This window comes from Triticum dicoccoides, chromosome 6A (genome assembly GCF_002162155.2).
Source record: "Triticum dicoccoides isolate Atlit2015 ecotype Zavitan chromosome 6A, WEW_v2.0, whole genome shotgun sequence".
NCBI classification, from domain to species: domain Eukaryota; kingdom Viridiplantae; phylum Streptophyta; class Magnoliopsida; order Poales; family Poaceae; genus Triticum; species Triticum dicoccoides.
In genome coordinates, this window is record NC_041390.1 from 266,157,662 (window position 1) to 266,183,029 (window position 25,368).

Sequence of the window (25,368 nt, forward strand, 5' to 3'; positions counted from 1 at the left end):
GGGAGGGGAGTGGAACCATGTCTTAGGGACGCATTTCTCTGAAATGTGAGGGGGAGTTACAGTTCTCCCCTTGCCTATAGGATTCTCGACTTGGGTCTGTGTACTGAGGGTCGGGGATAATAGAGTAACTTTGCTTCTCCCCAAATAGTGGGCGGGATCGATTTGGGGCGAGGAGGGCGTGTTTTGAACTATATTAGGCGTGAGTGATTTGGGGCGAGGAGAGCGTGTTTTGAAATAGTGGGCGCGAGGTATTTCGGGCGAGGAGAGTGTGTTTCGCCGACCATTGTTTATGAATTATTCGGCACACGCCATTTCGGCCGAGGAGAAGGCGCGCTTGGATGAAGTTACGAACCTACTCTCGATGTACAACGGGCCAATTGATGTGTGTCCCACATAGGACGGTAATTTTGCGTCTCCCATTTATTTGCTTGAGCGAATTCCACCGAGCAGAGAGGATGTTTAACGGTTCGTTCAAATTTTGGGAGAACGAGCATCCATGTCTACCTTACCAAGTTGATTCGGATAAAAAATTGAAATATTAGCTTGCCACTTCTTTTTTAGATCGAGAGATGATGCTCGGGAGTAATGTGTTTTTACATGCTCGTTGCTAGCAATTTACTATATGACAAATAGTTGAACCACTAAAAAATGCGAATCAAACCCAAAATGAAATATCTCGATTCAATGAAATAGCTCGTTCAGTAGGTCAAAATAGTGAACTAAATCCAAAATTGAACACCTCAATCGAGTAGCATGTTGTACAGTATTATAGTACTCCATGAACATGTTGAAAGTAAAATTAATGAACTTGTTTGATATACGCATATATCCGTTCATGTGTAGATTGCAGACAACATGTTCTCCAATTTAAATATTTGAATGCAAGTTTATATCGAAACATGGTTTATATCAGTCTTTGATGCATAAAACGAGACCTCCCCCTCTCCCGAACTCCTGTTCTCTCTCTCTCTCTCTCTCGCCGACAATCTTCAATTCTGTCGCACACATCTGACACAAAAAACCTTGTTGGTCCCTCTCCCTTTCTCTCCATCTCTCTTTCTCTCTCTCTCTCTCTCCCTCTTTTCGTGTGTGTCTGGGGGGGATCTTTCTAGTTCGCATGCATATATACACCATCTATAGGTATCTCTCGCACACTATGTATGATACTCTAGCTAGTCCAAGCTCGATATCTTGGGTGCACTCATCGTACGCACACAAATTCCATGGCTCTTTGCCCATAACTCTCTCACGCAACACTATGTCGTGTCGGAGCTCTTCCCCCCTCTCTCAAACTCTCCATCCACCTGGGTCACACATACACATGCATATCTCACTCGCACTCGATAGACCCATCTAAAAATCTATCTCTCCCCCTCGTTCTCTCTCCATCTCACACGCGCACACACACAATCTCATGCCCAACTAGCCAAGTATGATGGTCTATCACTCAATTGTAGGCACACGTAGTCCCCCCTATATGTATATGACTAGCTAATCTTAGTCTCCATCACAAACATGTGCATGGTCTATCTCGATTTCTCTTGGGGCATCTTTCTATCGCACACGCACTCCCTCGATCTCCCACCCATATAGTCCCCTCACGATCTCGATGGGATCTCTCTATCACAAACACACCCTCTCTCCCTCCCCATGCGTCCATGCCATCCATGTGTCCCTCTCAACCTTTGTTCCTTGTTGGCCAGACCTCTATTGGACATGTGCTACAGGGGTGTCTCTCTCCGTTGCAAACAATCACACACTAGTTATCTTCGTGTATCTCCTCGCCTCGCTTTTCCATCTCGGAGATGCATGCGTGATATGTTCGCATAAGAAATGAAAAAACACACACTCTCTCTAATTTATCGTTTGTTGTCACTTTCTCTTTCACACACGTACTCTTTTTGCACACTTACTCATTCTCCTTCACACGCACTTGATCTGTCTCGACTGAGGCACTCTCCTCGGTCCATAGCATATAGATTTATTGAAAAGTCAAACATCACAAAGTTTGACCATGTACGTGGAGAAAAAGAATTACATCTAGTACGGCAAACATATACCATTAGATTGACCATGAGATGTAGTTTTTTATGATGTATCTTTGGTATTGTAGATATAAATAACATTTGCGTAAACCTGATCAAAGTTTCCAAAGTTTTACTTCTAAGAAATTTACACGCACTGCATTATCGAGCAGATGGAATATCTCTTTCCCCCTCTCAACTATCTGACGCACCACTCAACCTTATCAGGGCTCCTCAATCTCTCTCAAACTTTATTGGTCAGTTTGGTTAGTGACCTGACCCTCATGCCTTGATGGCCGGTACTTCCTGGTGTGGACGTGAGATGTAAAATATTTCTGCCTGGCGAGGCTTGTGTGGTGCTGAAGCATTTGGTTCATGCCTGGGCCAGGAAAAGCATCAACGTCCCATCAATCAATCCATGCATCAATTATTTAATGCTAATATCCATTCATGTTGCTGTTAGCCTCATGGCCACAGGACCAGGCACGGCCAGGCGTTTGAAATCAGTCACCTGGGCCAGGCTACTTGCAGTGTTTGGAGTTCAGCCAGGCTAATTAAAGTACAAGGGAACCTAGGCCAGGCGGGCTTTCTTTTTCACAGGGTAGCAACCAAACAAGCGTGCATGAAATCCAGCCACAACCCCAGGCCAGGCAAAATATGCTCAGGACGCAAGCCAAACTGGCCTTATATCTCCCTGGTTCACACATACACATGTCTCGCTCGCGCTATACATATAGACCCATCCAACACTCTCCGCCCTTGTTCTCTCTCATGTGACATGCACCCCCCTAAGTACCATAATCCCTTACTCCATCATAGGCGCAAGCACTCCCCCCTCCTAAGTATGATTATCTCTTACTAGCCATCAGGAACACACGTATTGTCTCCTTCCATCCATATGTCTATCTCGATATCTCTCGGGGCATCTTCTATCGCGCACACACCTTGTCACTCGATCTCCCACCCATGTAGTCCCATCACGATCTCCAGGGGATCTCTCTATGACAAACATACACTCTCTCCTCCCCATGTCTGCATTTTCTCCGTACATCTCTCTCGACCTCTCTCCCTTGTTTGTCTGACCCATCTTGGCCACGTGCTAGGGGTCTTGCTCTCTCGGTTCCAAACAACCACACACTATCTCCTCACTTTGCCTTCGTTGTCAAAGATGTATGTGTGATATGTTTGCATAAGACACGCACGCTTTTTCTCTACTTTTATCGTGTGTTGTCCATGTCTCTTTCACACACGCACACACACTTTTTTCACTCACTCGCTCTCTCTCTCTCTCTAGTTAGGGACTCTGTCACGTCCATAAGTGGAGAAAAGTCAAACCTCAGAAAAGTTTGACCTGGTATATGTGGAGAAAAGCATTTACATATGGAACGATCATTACATTCATCACAACATGTACTTACTTCATACGATCATTTATCTTTGGTATTGTAGATATAAGTAATTTCTTTATAAACTTGGTCAAAGTTTCAAAAGTTTGACTTTAAAAAAATGTTGGAACTACATTATCGAACGGAGGGAGTGGCTCTTTCTCTCTCTCTCTCTCTCTCTCTCTCTCTCTCTCTCTCTCTCTCTATCTATCTATCTGCAATCTCTCATGGGCCTCCCCTCTCACTCGAACTCTCTATACCGACGGATTATACACTCACTGTGTTAGTGTATAGCTCCGTATATTGTTTAGTTGACCGTTCAACCAATCCACATGCTGCCTTGTTAGCTCGTGTTCTGTATCTTCGTGTGCTGGCCCATGTGGCAGTGGGTGAAAATAAGTATACTAGAGGCCCATCTGACACGCGGTGATGTAAACAAAGTTGAAACCACTCGGGGTAGCACCCCGCACACTAGTAAATTGAGGGCGCATTGAGGACAAACTTCTTGCGCGAAAAGGACGCACTTGCACACAATTCACCACTGCGTGACGGCATGCACAGAAGGACGCACTCGCGCACACCCAGCACACGTGTACACCAGCGTCGCCGCCGGTTGAGATGGACGGCGAGGCAGCCAACAAGCGGAGGCGTCTTGAGCCAAAACCGCATCCGATGAGCCTGGACTTCATCAGCAGCCTCCCCGACGACATGCTGCTCGTCATCATTGGCCTCCTCCCCACCAAATCCGCCGTGCGGACCGCCCTGCTCTCCCGGCGGTGGCGCCCCCTCTGGCGCTGCGTCCCCCTCAACCTCACCGTCGACAGTTGCCTCTGCGAAGGGGATTGCAAACACATGGCCGCAGTCTCCAAGATCCTTTCATCGCACCCTGGGCCAGCCAGACGCCTTGACATCCGCATGTCCAGTACCAACTGTATGTTCCAACCCAAGTTCGATGAGTGGTTCTTATCCCCCGCCCTAGATCAGCTTGAGGAGCTCAGCCTTGAAGCTAGACGATGTCGCTCTCTGCCGCCGTCCGCACTCCGCCTCACGCCAACTCTGCGCCACGCCAGCTTCAGCTCCTGCTATCTTCCCCAGATTAATGCCACGCTCGCCCTTCTTCTCCCTCAACTCAAGCAGCTCGACCTCTTCAACGTTGTCATCTCAAAGAAGGCTATGGAGCACCTGCTCTGCAGCTGTACTGCGCTCGAGTACCTTCGTCTTCAGCAGATCCACGGGTTCATTAGTCTCCACATCGCCTCGATGAATCTCCAATGGATTTGTGTGTCTTGCTGGCCCCTCAACAAGACATCAATTGGGAAGAGATCACTCCAGCTGTTCCACGTTATGGTTATTGAGAATGCGCCTTTCCTTGAGAGATTGCCTGTATCGGATCTAGAAGGTCCAACAAAAATCAGGGTCATTGACGCGCCAAAATTGACAGCGTTGTTGTACTCGTCTGCCAAATTCCCCGATCTCTTGATTGGATCCATAATCGTTCAGGTACATCACTCATCTTCTTCTTCATCTTCTTGAAATTCACATTTTTAAATTTCTTCTTGATGTATTTACAACCATCTTCCAGAAAATGATTCCCACAAGCTTGACCCAGTCCATGCGCACAGTGAAGATCTTAGCACTAAAATCTATCGGCCCCAATCTGGATCAAGTTGTTGGATTCCTTACATGCTTTCCATGCACAGAGAAGCTACTCATCAAGGTGAAACTTCTTTCCTATAAGTAAACGGTAATCACAATGTAGATCAATTTTTCGTAATTTTCCCAAATTACGATGACAAGTGTAGTGTTCAAAACTGCATCTACGCACTCCACCGAAAGAAATGTTTTTAGTATTTTTTCTCACGTGATCACCTGCATCGTTTTTATGCTGTACTACTATAGTAGCCTAGGCTAGCCATAGTGGAAAGTAACTTATACTACTCCAGTAACTCTATGGTTACCCTAAGAGCAAGTACTACCTCCGTCCTGGTTTACTCTTCCAATTTTGTAGTATCAAAATTTGACCATAGATTTAACTGACAAAATCTTAATGCATGTAACTAAGAACTATATCGTTGGATTCGTATTTGAACATAATTTCAAATGGTGTAATTTTTAGTGACATGCATTGGCATTTTCTTAGGTAAATCTATGGTCAAAATTTTATACTAAATACGAGGTAGTATTCCCTCCGTCCCAAAATTCTGGTCTTACATTTGTTTAGATACAGATGTATCTAACACTAAAATGTAATTAGATACATCCGTATTTAGACAAATTTAGGACAAGAATTTCGGGACAGAGGGAGTACAAAAGTGGGCTATGTAGGCCAAAACATGTGCCAAATTCACTTGTGATGCATTTGGCATTGATGCCCCTCCATTGCTCACTTGGTGCCCCAATCTGGATCACCTACTTCGCTCCGGTGCCAAATTAACTCACGCAATGAAAAAACACTGCGTGGGAGAGAGAGAGAGAGGACTGACACAATAAAAAACACTTGTTTGTCAGAGTGAGAGGCTGGTGTAGTTGGTTTTATTGATTTGTTTATACATGTGGGTCTGTGTGCACAACGGTGCCAACTCTCTCACATCGTGAGAGCGGTGCCAAAATCTTTTGATTTGACATTGATGCGTATTATGTGGCATACTTTTGTGAAATATGGCATCGGCCACATAGTGGAAGGAAACAAATGCCCAAGCTCTTCACGTGCTCCTAGTTAAATGAGAGGAAACAGAGAGAGAGAGAGAGAGAGAGAGAGAGAGAGAGAGAGAGAGAGTGAAAAAATATCACTTGCCAGCCAACCCTATCGTATGAGTGAATGATATTGGTACCTCTTGATGACACGGCAATCTTATGCAGCCAGCTGCTCTAATATGTACAATACCGGTGTGCTCAACCTCTGGGTAGTCTGCTGAGATTTTTGGAAGTGGAACCCGGTCACGAGTGTACACATTCACAAGTTCCCACTCGCAGTTGGACCCAATGTAAACAACCCAATCTCCATTTGCGCCCGCCCAAGCCTTGCCCTCAAGCGATGGCATCTTAACATCATACATATCATTATCAAGCAGCATCACCTTCCACAGGGCGAGGCATCCATCGTGCCGGTGCCAGTCATCAGGGTCACGGCGAAGAAGATAGGGGAGATCAAACCGCTCCTTGACTCTTGGGTTCCTTGTAATGATGTTATTAGTTGAGTCGAGAATGGACTTGAACGAACCTGCCATGCTAGTCGAGGTGATGACGTTGCACCGATAAATGAGTTCCTCCACCACGTCATCTTTCAGATCGGGGCAAGAATAATGGGGTCGTTTCCGGCCTGTTCCCTCCATGGAGAAGACGATCGAACAATGGCAGAAGAAAAGGTGAAGGGCTGAAGGAAAATGGAGGAGAGAGAGGAAGAGTGTGCGACAGCAGTTCCAAATCGAGAGGGAAAGGTGAAGAGTTGGTGGACGGTTGCGAGTTTGCCATAGTTCACGAAGAGGCGCCCCGGCCTACATGTCTGTTCAGAAATACTCCTACTACTCGTCGTCATCTCACTGATATCTTGGAACGGGACCACATGTCAACGAAACATGGTGTGTAATTTCTCGTGCAAAATGCGATCTAGCCACGTTGGCCCGAGGTGCCGCATTAGTTATCGACCTTTATTTTTTTAATGGCGTGCCGATCAGTTTTGAAGCACGACTAACTAGTACTGTACGCAGAGAAAATATAAACTACTCTACCACTACTCCACCTCCAGTACTAGTAGTATAAAAAGATATATAGGCTGGAGCTTCAGCGCTTTCTTGCTAAGGGCTGCCCACTTGCTTCTCACACTACCACTCTCTCTCCAGATCTAAAAAAGACGGCCCCTCTCTCCCTCCTCACAGGTGGTCACAGATCCGCCGGGGAAGAAAAGGACGTGCATCATTGACGGACTCGTCATCGGCGAGCGAGGTCACGCACTGACGACAAGGCCGTCCTCTCAGACCTAGCGCCCGCGCGGGATGGCCTCCGTCCCCAAGCTCGCTGCCGTAGTGTGTGCGGAGCATGACAACCACGAGCGAAGCCACTTCCCGCCGACCCTCAGTTATGCTACCTTTTTTCAAACCATAACCTTGTTCTATTGCCCCATCTGCCACGTCATTAAATGTGGATCTTTTTCCACTCCACCATCTTCCCAATTTGCTATCCTCTGCTCTGTTGGCCACGCAGACGAAAACCATAATTTTCACTATTAAAGGAAACCCTACTTCATGCAGACTAATCCATGTCTGGGTTGAATAAGGAAAGGAAGGGAGACTGTACTGTCCAAGAGAGTAGGCATCCAACCTACATCTGGGTTGAAAGGGGGAAAATCAGTAGCTAAGGAACGAGTCTCGTGCCTCTTGTTTGAAGAAGGGTAGAAAGGCATGACAACGCAATAGATAATGACCAGGTCGATCAGTTTGTTGTTGATAGAGGCTAAGGTGTGATAGAGGCGAGGGTCCCGATCTTTCGATGAGATGGTGGCTATCGTTTTCTGTGGGAGTCGACCTTGACGATCCGACTACGAACGTGCGAGACGTCGCGCCTTAGCAATCGCTAAACCAACTTCCGAGGGTTATTGACCATGCCGGAGCACAATCAACCTGACCACGAGGGTCTGTTTCCTGCGAGCAAACGAAGAACAAGCAAGAAACTGAGATTGCAATCGGGATATTGCGAATATAAGATGAAAGCTTTATTGATCAAGGTGGGGTTCTGTGACGTCTTGGTCTGGTCGTTGGACACAAACGAAGTATGCGAAGTTGCAGCTATGGCGAACTTTTAATCTAAACAAAACTCAAAGTCTAAACGACGCCCTAAGGGCTGTATATATGGAGGAAGAGGGGGGGAATTTCGTGGCCCTTGAGGGTGGGGTCCGAAACCAACCCTAACTCTTGTTTCCCCACACATACTGACTCTAAAAATAGCCTATACTTAAGTATTTCGAAATTACATGGGCCTGGCCCATTAATAAGGTGACGCAGCACCTAGAATAGCCTATGGACGAATATTATGAAGTGGCATCTTGTATATTTCGTCCAAGGCTTCATGTACTCCTTATAGCGGCTTCAAAGTCCTGAAATCATCACTTGTAACTCCGTTCTTGATCCCCTTGCGCATGCCATCAACTCCATGCGTGTTCTTGCTCCAATGTTCATCCTTCTCCAAGCTAGGCCCTTCATTTGTAAGAAAAACAAATGTATCCAATTTAGGCAGCATCATAATCTCATGAACATTAGAATCATTACCAAGAAACGAAAGTACCTGGTAATTTAACTGGCGTGCGCGAGCTCTAGTAATTGGTCCAGTATATGTAACAGTAGGGGCTGTGGGTGTAACAATGGTATTGATGTCCTCATCATCCTCCCCTTCTTGAAATGAAGTCGTCCTCGACGGAAGCGCATCTTCCTCACCCAAATAAGGCTTCAAATCTGCAATGTTAAAAGTGGGACTAACCCCAAAATCTACAGGTAGCTCAAGTTTATATGCATTATCATTTATTTTCTCTAACACCTTAAAAGGACCATCAGCACGTGGCATTAGCTTTGATTTGCGCAGATTAGGAAATCTATCTTTACGCAAATGTAACCAAACAAGATCTCCAGGCGCAAACACAACATGTTTTCTACCCTTATCTCCAGCAAGTTTATATTTAGCATTCATACGCTCAATGTTTTCCTTAGTTAACTCATGCATTTTTAAAATCAATTCAGAACGTTCTTTAGCATCAAAATTAACCTTCTCTGAAGATGGAAGAGGCAACAAATCAATAGGTGCACGAGGTAGGAAACCATACACAATTTCAAAAGGGCACATCTTAGTAGTAGAATGCAATGAACGATTATGAGCAAATTCAATATGAGGCAAGCATTCTTCCCACATTTTCTTCTTATTCTTCAAAACAGCCCTAAGCATAGTAGACAACATTCTATTGACTACTTCAGTTTGTACATCAGTTTGGGGGTGACAAGTAGTACTAAAAAGCAGCTTAGTCCCCAACTTAGCCCATAAACATCTCCAAAAGTGGCTAAGAAATTTAGTATCACGATCTGAAACAATAGTATTTGGCACACCATGTAAGCGAATAATTTCACGAAAGAACAAATCGGCAACATTAACAGCATCATCGCTTTTATGACATGGTATAAAGTGTGCCATTTTCGAGAACCTATCCACGACAAAAAATATGCTATCCCTCCCCTTCTTTGTTCGAGGTAAACCTAAAACAAAGTCCATAGATATATCCTCCCAAGGAACACTAGGTACAGGCAAAGGCATATATAAACCATGAGGATTGAGTCGTGACTTAGCTCTTTGACATGTAGTGCAGCGAGCAACAAAACGCTCAACATCCCGTCTCATCTTTGGCCAAAAGAAATGTGTAGCAAGTATATCCTCCGTCTTCTTGACGCCAAAGTGTCCCATTAATCCTCCTCCATGCGCCTCCTGCAACAACAAAAGACGAACAGAGCTAGCTGGAATGCATAGCTTGTTAGCACGAAACACAAATCCATCATTAAGAACGAACTTGTTCCAAGTTCTCCCTTCCTTACAATTCTGCAATACATCTTTAAATTCAGCATCATGAACATATTGATCTTTGATGGTCTCCAAACCAAATATTTTAAAGTCAAGTTGTGAAAGCAGAGTATAACGACGAGACAAGGCATCAGCAATAACATTTTCTTTACCCTTCTTGTGTTTAATGACATAAGGGAAAGTTTCAATGAATTCAACCCATTTAGCATGTCTACGGTTCAGTTTTGCTTGACTTTTAATGTGTTTCAAAGATTCATGATCAGAATGTATAACAAATTCCTTGGGCCATAAATAATGTTGCCATGTTTCTAAGGTCCGAACAAGAGCATATAATTCTTTATCATAAGTAGAATAGTTCAGACTAGGCCCACTCAATTTTTCAGAAAAGTATGCAACAGGTTTTCCATCTTGTAATAACACACCTCCTAATCCAATTCCACTAGCATCACGTTCAAGCTCAAAAGTTTTATTGAAATTAGGAAGTTGGAGTAAAGGAGCATGTGTCAACTTATCTTTCAATACCGTGAAGGCTTCTTCCTGTGCGATACCCCAAACAAAAGGCACATCCTTCTTTGTAAGCTCGTTGAGAGGTGCAGCAATGGTGCTGAAATCTCTCACAAAACGCCTATAGAAACCAGCGAGGCCAAGGAAACTCCTCACTTGTGTGACCGTTTTGGGCTGCGGCCAACTCTCAATAGCTTCAATCTTGGCTTTATCAACTTCAATTCCCTGTGGAGTAACAACATAGCCAAGAAAAGATACTCGGTCGGTGCAAAAGGTGCACTTTCCAAGGTTTCCAAACAAACGTGCATCACGTAGAGCAATAAAAACAGCACGTAAATGTTCCAAATGTTCCTCCAAAGATTTGCTATAAATCAATATGTCATCAAAGTAAACTACCACAAATCGTCCAATGAAAGCACGTAAAACTTCGTTCACTAACCTCATAAAAGTACTAGGTGCATTAGTTAACCCAAAAGGCATGACTAACCACTCATATAATCCAAACTTAGTTTTAAATGCTGTTTTCCATTCATCTCCCAATTTCATACGAATTTGATGGTATCCACTACGCAAATCAACTTTGGAGAATATTGTAGAACCACTCAATTCATCAAGCATATCATCTAGCCTAGGAATAGGATGACGATAACGAATAGTAATATTATTTATGCCTCTACAATCAACGCACATACGCGATGTACCATCCTTTTTCGGCACTAAAATGATAGGAACAGCACAAGGACTAAGGGATTCGCGTATATAACCTTTGTCGAGTAGTTCTTGTACTTGACGCATAATCTCCTTCGTCTCCTCTGGATTGGTACGGTATGGTGCACGGTTGGGTAGCGAAGCACCGGGAATTAAGTCAATTTGATGCTCAATCCCTCGAATAGGTGGTAATCCCGGTGGCACGTCTTGTGGAAAGACATCAGCGAACTCCTGCAAAATGTTAGTGACAGCAGGGGGCAAAGAGGAAGGCACGTCCTCGAATGAAAATAATGCCTCTTTACACACAAAAGCATAGCAAACAGATTTGCTGAAATCTAGCTCATCAATATCAGATTTGGTGGCAAGTAAACATGCACTTTTCAATTTAATTTCAGAAACAACAGTAGATGGTTTATTATTAGGCTTCATTTGGTGCTCAAATTCTTTTGCCACAATCTGATTTTCACTCTTATTTGTCTCCTGTTTTGCTTTATTAGTTCTATTAATATCATCTTTCAAAATGGAATCAGGAGTCATAGGAAGCAAAGTAATATTTTTATCGTTATGAACAAGAGTATACTGATTGTTTCTACCATGGTGTACAGAATTTTTATCAAATTGCCATGGTCTACCAAGTAATAAGGAACATGCTTGCATAGGTACCACATCACAATCAACATAATCAGCATATGTAGAGATACTAAAATGCACACGAACAGTACGTGTTACCTTAACCTTGCCGCTGTTGTTGAACCATTGGATGTAGTAAGGATGTGGATGTGGTCTTGTGGTGAGAGATAGCTTCTCCACCATCTCCATGCTAGCCAAGTTGTTGCAGCTCCCTCCATCTATGATCACGCGAACAGAACGTTCCTTCACAACTCCCTTTGTATGGAACAAATTATGCCTCTGATTTTGCTCAGCTTGTGTAACCTGCACACTCAAAACACGTTGAGCAACTAAACATTCATACCTGTCAGCATCTTCAGGAGCCATGTATTGCGTCTCATGATCAGAATCGTCTCCACCGTGTTCGTCATGTGTAATAAGAGCCAAAGTCTCCTCATCATAGTCACTAGCGGACTCATACCCACCATCCTCAGTAACAATCATCACACGCTTAGATGGGCATTCTCTCGCATAATGACCTCCACCCTTGCAACGTCGACAAATAATATCATGTGTTTGCCCTGTTGATGCCATGGATGAAGAAGAGCTCTTTGCAGGCCCAAAAGGTGTGCTCTTGGCAGATAGTGGTGATTGTGCTTGCTTTATTGTATCGCGGTTGGAGGTGGCAGCCGACGGAGGTGCCGGTGTAGCAGAACGTGTGGAAGTAGATGATGCACGTGGTGTCCATGACGAAGGTCGACCTGCAGAAAAGTTAGTCCACGCCAATGCCTGTCGATCCTGCACTTCACGTTCGGCTTTACAAGCAAGATGGAATAAAGGAGTGATATTAGTATACTCCTTATACTCTAGAATGGTCTGAATCTCTCTATTTAATCCACCCATAAAACGTGCAAGCATAGCTTCATTCTCCTCAACAATACCACATCTAATCATGCCAGTTTGTAATTCCTGATAATATTCTTCTACAGAATTTTTTCCCTGTCTTAAGCGCTGCAATTTTTGAAGTAATTCACGTTGATAATATGGTGGAACCCAACGAGTACGCATAGCAGTTTTCAAAGCAGCCCAAGTAGCCGGAATAGGATATAATCTACAATGCTCAGACCACCAAACACATGCAAAACTAGTGAAAGCACAAACAGCAGCAGGAACACGTCTCTCCTCGGGATATTGTAAACATGTAAATCGTTGTTCAGTTTCTAACTCCCAAGTAAGATATATATCAGGAACATATCTACCCTCAAATGGTGGAATATTCAATTTTAGTTTAGGGAGATGGTCATGATCTCGTACCTGAGGGTGATCCCTACCATTGCCATTATTTGCATGTGGACGACCTGGTGGTTGCTGTGCTGGTGGTGGCACGTATTTCTTATTTTGATCAACCTCATCCTCATAATCTCCCACATAATCATCCTCCTCAACATCAGCAGTAGGAGCCACAGAAGTATCAACAGCAGCACCAGCAGTTTGGCCCGACTGAAGAGGGACACGGCTCGCTCGGCGGAGGGCTGTTTCCCGACGTGGAGGTAGTCGGTGTTGTTGCTGTTGTTGCAGAGGTGCGGCAGGAGCAGCCGGTGGTGGTGGTGGAAAACGCGAAAGCAATTCAGCAAACTTGTTATCGAGCTTTGTTTCAAACGTCTTCTCCATGCCATCTATCTTCTCCATGGCCTCTTCAAATCTGTTTATCACATCTTGCACCTGTACACTCATCATTTGCTGAAACGTATCATGAAGCTCCTTGTTCGTCAAGTTCTCCCAGTCAGTCTCGTCGGATTGTGATCCTGGCATGGTTAGCAGCAATAGAAACACACAAGAATATGATCCTACAGACTACTAACAAGTGGTGGTGGTGGCGGGTGTCACAAATCCGTCAAGCAAATCTCAAATTCTTACCAGCTCTTACCCAGCAGCAGGCGGTGATCGGCAACCATTGTAGTCAAAAACTGTCAAAAGCTTGGATAGAGCGATTGCCAGGGAGAGTCAAATGCACGACGTAGATGTATGTGGAGCTGGGAAGGCTTATAGTATGGTAGCAAAAAGGGTCAGCAATAATCAATTCAGAGATGCAAAGTTGAATAAACGCTCAACGACGGTACTGTGCTGGTCCTAGGCTAGACCGTGCTAGAGACGCGAGCCTAGAACACTAACAAAATCACGGCGCTGCACGTAAATAAGGGAAAAGCACACTCTGGAACTCTTTTTTCGCTCTTTTTTTTGCGCTCCTCTTTTTTTTTGCGCTCCTCTTTTTTTTTGCGAAAAATCACTATAATGGCGAGTGTCTCAAAACTCTTCCCTCGTCAAACTGATAGGATGGGCATGAAATTTTTTTTTCACTTTTTTTTTCGAAAATTAGGGCAGCGACGACGAAAAAGTGCGACAAAAAATCACTATGATGGCACGTGGCTCAAAAGACTCAGAAAAGCCTAAAAATAGGATAGGGAAAAAAATTTGCCCGTGAAAATTTTGGCCTAAAAACTGCCCGGGGGTCTCCAGACTCTTTTTTTTTCTTTTTTTTTCCGAGACCTACGCAGGCAAGGAAACACGAATCGGAATTTAGATTGATCTCAAGAACAAACCTAATATGAGAAGAACTCGGATTGGTGGTGGATATATGGTTGTGGTATATGGCAACGGTGGTGGTATATGGTAGCGGTGGTGGTATATGGATACAGATTGGTGGTGGTATATGGATACGGATTGGTGGTGGTATATGGATACGGATTCAGAGCGGCGGCGGATAAGCAATGGCGGTAGATGGCAAGGTGATGATGATGGTGCGGCGGCGGCATGACAATTTATGACCAGAACTCGAAACTCTAAAAGACTAGACTCTAAGACCAGCAACTTGACACGACGATGCAACCGCAAATTCAACAAAGCAAAAACCCTAAAAAGATTATGCAAATGCTCAGATTGGTTCGGATATGATGAACTAACCCTAATTTTTTTGTGGCTTTTTCGTGGACTGTAGGTATGAAGAACAGACTCGATCTAATCTACGAAAAACTGTAAAATCTCACCGAGCAACCTGGAAATCTGATACCACTTGATAGAGGCTAAGGTGTGATAGAGGCGAGGGTCCCGATCTTTCGATGAGATGGTGGCTATCGTTTTCTGTGGGAGTCGACCTTGACGATCCGACTACGAACGTGCGAGATGTCGCGCCTTAGCAATCGCTAAACCAACTTCCGAGGGTTATTGACCACGCCGGAGCACGATCAACCTGACCACGAGGGTCTGTTTCCTGCGAGCAAACGAAGAACAAGCAAGAAACTGAGATTGCAATCGGGATATTGCGAATATAAGATGAAAGCTTTATTGATCAAGGTGGGGTTCTGTGACGTCTTGGTCTGGTCGTTGGACACAAACGAAGTACGCGAAGTTGCAGCTATGGCGAACTTTTAATCTAAACAAAACCCAAAGTCTAAATGACGCCCTAAGGGCTGTATATATGGAGGAAGAGGGGGGGAATTTCGTGGCCCTTGAGGGTGGGGTCCGAAACCAACCCTAACTCTTGTTTCCCCACACATACGGACTCTAAAAATAGCCTATACTTAAGTATTTCGAAATTACATGGGCCTGGCCCATTAATAAGGTGACGCGGCACCTAGAATAGCCTATGGACGAATATTATGAAGTGGCATCTTGTATATTTCGTCCAAGGCTTCATGCACTCCTTATGGCGGCTTCAAAGTCCTGAAATCATCACTTGTAACTCCGTTCTTGATCCCCTTGCGCATGCCATCAACTGCATGCGTGTTCTTGCTCCAATGTTCATCCTTCTCCAAGCTAGGCCCTTCATTTGTAAGCAAAACAAATGTATCCAATTTAGGCAGCATCATAATCTCATGAACATTAGAATCATTACCAAGAAATGAAAGTACCTGGTAATTTAACTGGCGTGCGCGAGCTCTAGTAATTGGTCCAGTATATGTAACAGTAGGGGCTGTGGGTGTAACAATGGTATTGATGTCCTCATCAGTTGTCCTCGCATAGGAAAAAGGTGGCTAAAGAGAACAAAAATGCTACGTAATCCACATATGCTGCCTGGATATTTGTTGCTCTGGGCAACCATACCTCCCCCACCACTCTGCGTCCGTGGAGGTACATCATACTGGTGCACCCACTGTCCGAATGGGCCTCCCATGCTCTTATTGCCACCTTTTTTGCTATTAGTATAACGCCAGCAGTCAAGTCAAGCAATGCTACTGCTAAAGTGATGCCACATTTAACTAATGCCGCTCTCAGTCTAATGCCATCGATAAATTTAAGCAATGCCATTTAATGTCACTGGATTATTTCAGGGTTAGCTGTTGATTCTGGATGTATTAAAGATTTTTCAGCTAAGGCATTCTAATGCTGTTGCACAACCAGTATACCAACGATGAAACTTGTTACTACCTTCATGAGATAAGTTAATTTTTTTGTATAGTGTCACCAAAATGCCAAGGCGCTGATGTCATTTTATTTTGGTTAAACTGCAAAGACAATTATGAAGAGAAGAGGAAAGGTCAAGAGTAGGCACCTCCTCCTCCGGCTGTTCTCTTGATTCGTTCGATCAAGTTTTTATGTTTGATCGATTATCAAGATTGGGATAGCAATTTTTAAGGTCCCCCCGAGTTTGAAATGATATTTACCTTGGAGGTACATGGTTTGCAATTTTTTATACTGTCATTAGTTAATAATGCTAGTTACCTTCAGAATTTTGTATTTGGTTTAATGCTCATGCACAGCTAGTATACCAATGCTGAAACTTGTTACCTTTACATTTTGTATTGTTAATTCTTATAGAAACCTTCCAGTGCTAGAGTTTATTGAAATATGTTCAGTAAAACCATTGTACTGTACCCTGTAATAAACTAACTACTCTACTGTTGCACTAGCCACCGGATTAGTGTATATTTGTAGTATTCAAATGGTGTTGCACTAGCATATGGACATAAATAAAGTGTGGCAAGCTTTCCCAGATATGTGCTCAAAAAAACTACTACCTGTTTTTCTAAATACTAGGCGTTTGGGTACTTTAAATTGAACCGCAAAAACGTCTTATATTAAGGAACAAAGGGTGTAGAGTTCACTCAAATTATCCCGGTAAAGCTAGTCACACCTTTGTTAAAATTAATGTTCATTATGTTATCGGAGGAGGTCTGTATGTTTGTCTCTAATGCCTGTCGACTACATACCTGACATCATGATGTAATGTTAAGTCATTTCCTTTTGTACAGTGTCACTGAATTGTCAAGGCGGTGATGGCATTTTATTTTAGTAGAACTGCACAAAATTTTCTTAAAAGAAGAGGAAAGGTCAGGAATGGCTCAGTTTTTCAAAAAAAAAACTATGTATGCCTTCCTGACATCAGCCGATGTTGCTTTATTTATTCCTTCAAACAGGTGGTTAGAAACAGTCTTGCTACCTTTTCCCATTAAGAAATTGGAATTCTTATATTTGTGAGTCTATGCTTCAACTAGTGCCACTTTTAGAGTAATCACACTTCCAATATCTATGCAAACAGGGATGCTCGATTTTAGTGGAACTGCACAAAAAGTCCAACTGGTTCAACATTAGGAGCATGTTTTTTTCCAAACCTTTATATCCAATTGGTGGCACTATGAGCTGTTCATTACGAAGTTACATGGTTTGCTACTATCTTACTACTCTTTTTGTACTGTTATTAGATAGTAATACTAGTGGTTTGCATGTGAATTTATTGGTAGGGTGGACCTACATTGGAGGTGCAGGACAGGATTCAATGATTGGATGCTCAATTTCGGTTGTATCAATTTCACCTCTTCCATCACTGCGAACATGGATATCCTTTGTCTGATGAAGAATAGACGCTATATTTTTACTCCCAACCAGCAAATCAATTCAGTATGAAATTGTCCAGGGCAAAACATAACTGTATCAGATTGTCCAGTGCAAAACATGACATATGCTAAGCGGAAGAGACATGTTTAAATCGAAAATACAAGGTGTGGTATATGTTTACTAGCTGCTTGATATTTGTGCAGACAGAGATGTCTGCCCATTGCTATTTGGCAAACAAACAAAGTGTTCGCAATTTTGGTTGAACTGCACAAGAGAATAGTATAGTCACTGCATGCAGTGCCATTTGAAAATAGACACAGAAAGATTGGATAGTCACTTCATGGACTGCAGAACACTAGGTGCTTCATTGCTTTGGTCTGATTATACAATGGGCATCATTTTGCCTAAGTTAAAGTTTGTATTCCGAAATTAGTCTCGCGGTGTGATCGAGAGAAGACCAAATCATATTACGGTGGATGTTCCTCCATCATGTGTGGTTCATTCTCATGGTTCCAGCTGTTGGTGAAACCACTTACGTTTCCAAGAGGAATTGTAGACTTCACAAACAAATTTGTCTTTCAGTCTGTACTGAATGTTGGCCAAGAGAAGCATCCATGTTAGTAGGAAGAACATATGTTTTTTCTAGATCTTTGCTTTTGGAGCTACATATTTGTATATGATCTGTAAATCATTGAGATGCGTTAACATGTTGATCTTATGTATGGGAATCGTACTAGTTAGTTTTAGTTGCGACGCAAGATCCGAAGTGGCTGATCTTTGCTTTTGGAGCTACATATTTGTATATGATATGTGAATCATTGAGATGCATTAATAGTTACTAATTTCTGTTCGCTCAGTGTTTACAAGTTACTGATCGATCACTAGCTAGCCTACAAATGCGCTCCTGGCAGTTTTATTTGCGATGCAAGATGCAAAGTGGCAGTTTTTTGAATAAAAATGCCTACCTCTGAAGAAACTGACAAGCTACACTATCGATCCTACACGGATAAAAATGCCTACCTCTAAAGAAACTGACAAGCTACACTATCGATCCTACACGGATAAATAGCGGATCACGCATGTACTACCTCCTTTCCGGTTTGCAGGGCTCAATTCAAGAAACGACCTACTCGATCCTACACGAATATATAGCGGATCACGCACGTACTAGTACCTCCTTTCCGGTTTGCAGGGCTTAATTCAAACCTCTCACCAACCAAGGTACTCCCTCCGTTTGGGTTTATTAGTCCCGTGAGAAAAGCAGCAAGACCAAGGCATGGCAATAATTAACGACATGCAGAAGTTTAAGCCTAATTAATTCCAGTGATTTAAGTGGCTGCATGCGTGCCCTTGGCTGCGACTCGTTGCATGCTGCTTCGCATACTGCCTGCGAGCGATTCTGAGTGCCTGCATGCAGCCGGCCGTAATTATGGCAGCTAACTATTGTGAAAAAAGATACGCTTTAATTGTTGTGGGCTTTTTAAATCCGTGGAATCATTATTGACAAGGAGGGAGATGATTCGAGTGCACTCGTTTGACCGCCATGCCGGCATGCGACCCAGACGGGACGGGACGACACAGTCATAATTTCAGTTACTCTAGTTTTCCACGGCAAACTAGCACGCTAAGCCATTATGCATTCAATTCCGATGCCCATCACGCTACCTTCCGCCTATAAGTATAGTTTCCTGGCCTTCTCCGATGCCACCGTGACCCAACTCACCATATCCTCATAAGCCCCCACAGGCCCGACGTCGCTCGCCACGTCCGCCATGCCCCCGTCCGTCCACGGTAGGCGACGCCGGAGGTAGTCATCGCCGGAACTAGTGTTCGGGTTTTCATCGGAAGGCAGACAGAAGGAGGAGACATTCTATCTGTCTTTAGATGGCAATGCGAAGATCGAGGAGTTGTTGGAGTGCGACCGCATGGCGGAGGAGTAGGAGTTGTTGGAGCGCGACCGCCTGGCGGAGGAGCAGCGTATCGCCGATATGCGTCGCCACGGGACATGGAGCAGCAGCGCACCGACGCTCTGAGTCATGAGTAGAGCGCCCGCAACTAGGTCGACTACATGGAGGCCGGCGCCCGGCAAATAGCCCTGGAGGCTGTCGGGCAAGCACGCATTCGCGACGCTGATTTTCACGACCAGCTCGTCAAGTGGGTTTCCCGCTTGGAAGCCAGAGCTTTGATGGACCATGCCGGCATGGAAAGGGCCAACGCGCACGAGCAACGCGCCCTATCGCACCTCTTGCAAGTCCGAGGCGAGGCGCACGGCGCTAGTGCCGGCGTTTAGCGTGTACCACAGATGGCGGCCGGCATCGTCTAGTTAGCTAAGAGTAAGTTAGTACTTGTACGCTACTAGAGTATTAGTGGGAGTAGATAGTTAACTTGGCTATGATGGTTGTCAACGTGGAAGTTCAGTACTCTATATGTGGATCAGACCTGTTACTTTGCTCTGAATGTTGAACTTTCTATTTGAACGTATGGAATGGGCTGTTATTTTTTTAAATGGGTTGTATTTGTCCTCCACGGGTTTATAGGCTGACTTGTGGGCCTAGCAAGTTGACGTGTACACAATCAGGAGATGATTGTACGTGGAGAGGATGACAATAGGGACCCGCCAAGGTCATGGCAGTACACAAGCAAGTGCCTCCTTATTTCAAGCCAACAAAAAAATGGCTCCTCCTAGTGGATTTCTGGCATCTGGGTCCCATGCCATTGTCAACGTAGTCAATAAACGAGAGAATTGCACAATGAGCGGCTGACACCAGGGACCCAGCAGCTCGCCCAGTTATTTTTGTTTTGGGTTAATTTGATAAATGCCACTCCAAATCTGGTGTATCCGAGAAATGCCGCTGCAATTTCCAAACTTTGAAAAATGCCATTTCATGCCATTTCTACTGGCATTTTTCGAAGTCTGGAGTGGCGTTTCTCAAAGTTTGCAAAAATTGCAATGGCATTTTTCAAAGTTTGGAAATTGCAGTGGCATTTTTATGAATCTCCATAATTGGAGTGGCATTTATATAATTTGTTTTTGTGACAGAAGCAGGGTGTCAACTGGGCTGTGCGGGACACTCTGGCCCGTCTAGACAACCTTTTCTTTTATGTTTACCACACACCAGCCCAGTAGTTTTTTTTCTTTCTGAAAATGGCTAGCCTAGTTTTCTGTGATTTGTCAAGTAAGTGGCTTTATCAGGCTTGTTGGGCTGCAAATCTTTCAAGACGAGGAGAGCTTCATTCGGCTGGCCGAGAAAATGGCCTATCAGTAATGAGAAATGGGTTGTACATTTTTAAAACACATCAAACCGGCAATTAGTTTCAAATATCTTTTTTTCATTTCGAGATTTTAAATTGCATCGATTTTTATGCCTGGACAATTTATTGGATTTTATATTGATATACATTTATTTTTAAAATTAGTCTAAATGTGACTTGAAATTTCGGGATTAAAAACAGTTCAGACCGCACTGACATATGCAAAATTTCGTATAATTTTTTAACCGTGGCCACAATATGGGCTGTAATGCTACAAAAAAGAATATGGGCTCCAAAAAAACCCGTAAGAATTAGAAAATGGGCTGTAATTATTTGAAATAATGGTAGATGGGCTGTATGCTGTTTTCCACAGAGTTGAGGCTTTCCACAGATGGCCTATATACTGTTGGATGTCCATCCAACGGTCGTTATGCTTCTTCAATCTCTGCTCTTCCTGCTCCAGCCGCTCAAACAAGCGCCGGCGGGACTACCTGCTCCCTCCTCCCCGCGGCCGGCTATGCTGCCGTGCAGGCCTCACCGCCCCACCGTACTCCCATCACTGGCCTAGCCATCCCTCTACTCACCCACACCTGCTGTTATTCTCCAGTGACAGTAGACGAACTGGTAAACCCTCGTACAGTTGTACTCCCCTCCGCGTGGGAAACAAAAACAACTGCCGAGTCTTCCCTGCCTCTGTGTCGTTCCCTTCCTAGGCCTCACCGTCATCCACTGCCCTGGTGCTCTCGGCGTGGCGTGGTCAACATGGTCAACGACCGACATGCATCTGAAGTTTACTGTACGTGGAGAGGCTGACAGCTGGGTCCACGGCCGCACGCAAGGAAATGCCTCCTTATTACGCGCAAAATAATGATTCCTCCACCTGACATCTGGGACCCACCGAAAGGGCCTCTGTATTTCGCAAAAAAAACGTTATCGCTGCTGACAGTTCGGACCCACCAGCTATATCTTCGCACGCAAGGAAGTGCCTCCTTATTATGCACGAAAAATGAATACTCCCCTGCTAGCTGGGACCCAGTATAGCGGGCCTACTAAGTTGAGGGGGACGAAGGGCTTTGTCAACTTAGTCAATATGCACGATTCTAGCTCGACTGACCGTACGATGTCCATCCAACGGCCATAGTGCTTCTTCAACCGCTGGTCTTCTTGCTCTAGCAGCCCAAAGCAGCGCCATTCGTGCCGCCTGCTCCTGCCTCCCGTGGCTGGCTGTGCTGCCGCGGAGGCCTCACCACCCCCATACTACTCCCACCACTGGCCAGGCCATCCCTCCACTCCACTGACCCACACCCCCTGTTATTCTGCGGCGACGGGAGCGCAGCCGAACCAGTGAACCCTCGTACTCCTCTCCCCGTGGGAATCCACTGCCGCGTATTGCCTAGCTCTGCGTCGTCCCCTTCCTAGGCCTCGCCGTCGTCCACCGCCATGGTGCTCTCGGCGCGGCGTGGTCAATGTGGTCAGCGACTGAATTCCATCGGAAGAATACTGTACGTGGAGAGGCTGACAGCTGGGTCCACGGCAGCCGCAAGGAAGTGCCTCCTTATTACGCGGAAAATAATTATTCCTCCACCTGACAGTAGGGACCCACCGGACGCCCACCAATATTTCGTGAAAAAAACGTTTGCCCCTGACTACTGGGACCCACCCGATGGGCCACCGTATTTCGCGAAAAAAAAACGTTCCCCCTGCTGTCAGCTCGGACCCACCGGAAGTTCCTCCTTATTACGCACAAAAAAATGAATACCCCCTGCTAGCTGGGACCCACCTTGGTGGGAGGCTGACTTGTGGGCCTACTAAGTTGATGGGGACGGAGGGCTTTGTCAACTTAGTCAATATAAACGATTCTAGCTCCAGTGACTGTACGATGTCCATCCAACAGCCGTAGTGCTTCTTCAACCTCTGGTCTTCTTGCTCCAGCCGCCCAAAGCAGCGCCGGTCGTGCCGCATGCTCCTGCCTCCCGTTGCCGAATGTGCTGCCGCGGAGGCCTCACCGCCCCTACTATTCCCACCGCTAGCCAGGCCCTGCGGCGACGGCAACATCACACCGCAGCCGAACCAGTGAACCCTCGTACTCCTCTCCGCGCGGGCTTCCACTTCCGCGTCTTCCCCGGCTCCGCGTCGTCCCCTTCCTAGGCCTTGCCGTCGTCCACCGCCCTGGTGCTCTCGGCGCGGCGTGGTCAACGTGGTCAAGGAGCGACTTCCATCGGACGTGGACTGTACGTGGAGAGGCTGACAGCTGGGTCCACGGCTGTAGCAAGGAAGTGCCTCCTTATTACACGGAAAATAATGATTCCTCCACCTGACAGCTGGGACCCACCAGACGGGCCACTGTATTTCATGAAAAAACGTTTCCCCCTGACTGCTGGAACCCACCAGCTACATCTTCGCACGCAAGGAAGTGCGTCCGGGCAAAAAAACGATTTCCCCCCTGACTGCTGGGACCGACCAGCTACATCTTCGCACGCAAGGAAGTGCGTCCAGGCAAAAAAATACGATTCGCCCCCTTGTCTGCTGGGACCCATCGGCTACATCTTCGCACGCAAGGAAGTGCCTGACAGTTGGGACCCACCTAGTCGAAGCGTACGTAGCATTGTCATTCTGGTCGCGAACGTGTACGTACATATATACTGGTAGATGTAGAGGCACACACGTGTCGTAGTAGAGGCGCGCACGTAGCATGTACACGTACGTACATCGGCCAGGGTGCAAGAAAGAAAATACGGCCACGTATGTGTACATACGGGCGGGGTCTGAAACGCCTACTCGCGCATACGTACGGCGAGGGCTCGTGTACATGGCTGGGCCGGAACAGAGAAACAGCGTCGTCATCGTGTTCATTGGGAGGCAACGGAATGCGTCGTGTTCATGGGGAGGCAATGGAATGCGTCGTGTTCATTGGGAGGCAATGAAATGCGTCGTGGTCATCGGGAGGCAACGGAACGCGTGGGAGCCAACCGGCTCGGTCGGAATGGAATGCGTGGTCGTGTTCATCGGGAGGGCTTGGACAGAACAGGCGATGGAAACGAGGCCTGGCATACCGTAGAATGGAGGAAACGGACCGCCTACGGTCGAAACGGGGGTCCTGTTGATCGGGAGGGGTGTGGCGTACCGCAAAACGGAGGAAACGGACCTCCTACAGTCGAAACGGGGGTCTTGTTGATCGGGAGGGGTGTGGCGTACCGCAAAACGGACGAAACTGACCTCCTACGGTCGAAACGGGGGTCCTGTTCATTGGGAGGGGTGTGGCATACCGCAAAACGGGACTCCACGGGATACTGTTCATCTCCACCGTCGACCTCCTCCAGCCTCCACGGGCTACCGTCTACCTCCTCCAGCCTCCACGTGCTCCTGTTCATCCAGCCTCCACCGCGCGCTACTCCACCGGCTACTGTTCAACCACCCCTCCACCGTCTACTGTTCATCCAGCCCTCCACACCACGGGGTCCTGTTCAACCACCCCTCCACCATCTACTGTTCATCCAACCCTGCACACCACGGGGTCCTGTTCATCCAGAGGCAACGCCACCGCTCACTATTCATCCACCCCCCTGCAACGCTCATTGTTCATCCAATCGATCGGCTTCAGTTAGCAGCAGTAGCGAATGAATCGCTCGACCGGGTTCAGTTAACAGCCATCGATCGATCGCTCGGGTTCAGTAACGCGTAGCCTGCAGTGCAATCGCTCGGGTTCAGTTAGAGCCCAACGCCTCGCTCGGGTTCAGTTAGAGCCAACGCCTCGCACACACGCGCGTACGTGTACGAGAGAAACGCGCATCGCTCGACCCCCGACCTCCCATCGTAACCGGGAACTCCTCGAAATTTTCCTCCCCCTCGCTTCTACCACGGTTTTTTCCGTCATGGACGGCCCAAAGCATGCAGTTGCGTCTCCGGGCCGCCCAGGACGAAAAGCCCATTTTCTGTCATGATTTTTTGTCATAGAAGTAGGAGCCCACCACATCTATGATGATACCGGGTTTTGTCACAATTATCGTCATAGAAGTGTCATATGTATGACATAATTTTTTTTGTTCGGCCCAAAATGTCACAGATGTGTCTTTTTTTGTAGTGAGTATTCATGGACTTCCTCGACAAATTCGTGGTAGTCTTCATCGATGACATCCTCATTTACTCCAAGGGTGAAGACGAGCACAAGGATCACCTCCGAGTAGTGCTACAACAACTCCGCGACCATCAGATTTATGCCAAATTCAGTAAATGTGAGTTTAGGCTCAAGCAAGTTGGGTTTGTCGGACATGTACTATCCGCTGAGGGTATAGCCCTGGACCCGAGCAAAGTAAAATATGTGCTCGATTGGTTGCCGCCCACGACAATGACACAGATCCGGAGTTTTCTCAGATTAGCTGGATATTACCGTTGTTTCATTAAAGGGTTTTCCAAGATTGCTAAACCCATGACGGAGCTGCTCAAAAAGGATAAGAAGTTTGAATGGATGGAGGACTGTAAGAAAAGTTTTAATGAGCTAAAGA